This window comes from Rhincodon typus, chromosome 41, assembly GCF_021869965.1.
Source record: "Rhincodon typus isolate 14 chromosome 41, sRhiTyp1.1, whole genome shotgun sequence".
NCBI lineage: Eukaryota > Metazoa > Chordata > Chondrichthyes > Orectolobiformes > Rhincodontidae > Rhincodon > Rhincodon typus.
In genome coordinates, this window is record NC_063372.1 from 1,974,544 (window position 1) to 1,976,730 (window position 2,187).

Consider the following 2,187-nt stretch of genomic DNA (forward strand, 5'->3'; position numbering starts at 1 on the left):
GCCCTCTTAAGTACACTGAATGGGATCAGACATAAATCCAACGGAAAGGACTGGAGGCATGGAAGATGGTGTGTCACTTTCGGCCAGTTGGTAGCACTCTGTTCTCAAAAGACTGAAAGCCCAACCTTACGATAACAACAAGGAGGAAGCCATTCAGCCCTTGAGCCTGTTCTGCCATTCAATTAGATTACGGCCAAGCTGCATTTTAACTGCATTGACTTGGCTTTGTTCCCCAGACCATCACGCTGAAAGTGAGCAGGTAATATCACCCAGAGAGCCAGGCAAATGTGGGGGACATGGATTCAAATTCCACTATGGCACCTGGTGGAATTTATATTCAATGAGTCAATCTGAAATATAATCTTCAATAATGGTGGCTCTGAAAGCACCGTTGATTGTTGGAAAAACCCATCCAATTCACTAATGTCCTTCAGGGAAGGAAATCTGTCATCCTTATGTGGTCTGGGCCTCTGTATGACTCCAGACCCGCAGCAAACATGGCTGATTGTTAACCACCAACTGAAATAGCTGATTGAGTTCAAGAGGCAATTAGAGATGGGTAGCAAATACTGTCCTCACCAGTGATGTTCACATCCGTGGAAGAACAGAAAAACCCCCTTCCTCAAAAACAAATTGGTCAGTTTCGAAATTTTCAATTGCACCCCACTTCAATGTCAACAGCTTTTTTTTTGGTGAGAGGGGCAATGGGAAAGAATTCCATACTTCATTCCCCGTTGTCTGAAGAATTGCTTCCGGATTATACATTGCTGAGTGTAACTTCTGGGTTTGTAGTTCCTACTCTGAAAAGCAAACGAATGAAGTAGGGCTGTTTAACTCTCAAACCACTTTTCAACAGCTATTCAGTCATTTTCCTTTATAAACAAGCTGAGGCCAATTCAGTGACCAGGAGTCCGTTCCACGCAATCCACCATCCATGGGAGACAAACATGCCTTGGCAGCACCAGCACAAATACATGCAAAGTCATTTGGCTGCTGGAAATCTGAAATCGATACAGAAATTGCTGGAGAAACTCAACAAGTCTGGCAGCATCTGGGGAAAGAGAAACAGAGTTAACATTTCGAGTCTGACATGACTGTTCTTCAGTCACACCAGGCTTGAAAAGTGAACTCTGTCTCTCTCTCTCCACAGATGCTGCCAGACCTGTTGAGTTTCTCCAACAATTTCTGCTTCAATTTTAGCAATAGCGCAAGGTGTTAAAGCAAATGATATAGCAGGGGCTATACCCCCCTCCACTTTGTGACCGACCCCTGGATAATCTGCTCTCTATCTATGTGGACCCCATCTACAGCCCCTGCCCAAACATGGCCCGCTGAGATTGGGCACAGTGTTTCTCTTCAGTGCCAGCCTCTGCTCTGCTTTGTACTCATTCATGGGACATGGGCATCGCAGGCTGGGCACAGCATTTATTGCCCGTCCCTAGTTGCCCCTTGAGAAGATGGGGGTGAGCTGCCTTCTTGAACCACTGCAGTCCATGTGCTGTAGGTAGACCCACAAAGCCCTTAGGGAGGGAATTCCAGGATTTTGACCCAGCGACAGAAAAGAACGGTGATATGTTTCCAAGTCAGGATGGGGTGTGGCTCGGAGGGGAACTTATTCTCCAGTTAAAAAGAAAAGCACTTAGATCTTGGTCACTGCTCTGTAACTTCCTCCAGAGCCACAGTTCTCCAAGGTCTCTCTGTTCCTCCAATTCTGATCTGTCGCCTATTCCCTGGGTTTTCAACACTTCAGCTCCCTCAGCCCCAGCTCTGGAGTTTCCTCCTGAAACATTTCTGCATCTCTCCCCTCCTCTGAGGTGTTTCTTAAAATCCTCCCGGTTCGACCAACATTTAACTAAACCATTCAGGGGTTCTGTATGTGGCTCAGTGTTGGATTTTGTCTGAAGACGTTCTCCTGCGAAGCACCCTGGGATGATTGACGACATTGAAGGTGCAATGTAAACGCACGTTGTTGTTGTTATCAAGGCGAGACGGCCACCTGGCCACAGGCTGTTTGACTACATTAAAGGCCCTACGTAAATGCACATTGTTGCTGTTATGAATCCCTCTGTTATCACAAGCCCAGGGTACAAACATAAAAGGGCCACCTGGCCCTCAAACACACAGCCGGACTCTCCCCGGAAAGCTCTGCACTTGCACTTCTCCCTACCTTTAAAAGTTTGGGACAAA

The 2,187-nt window shown here is 46.7% G+C and overlaps 1 protein-coding gene across 1 annotated transcript in view; it reads right to left on the minus strand.

Moving 5' to 3' along the window:
• Nucleotides 1-2,187, minus strand: part of tamalin (trafficking regulator and scaffold protein tamalin) — a 15,419-nt gene that overhangs the window by 11,719 nt on the left and 1,513 nt on the right. The window lies entirely within an intron of this gene.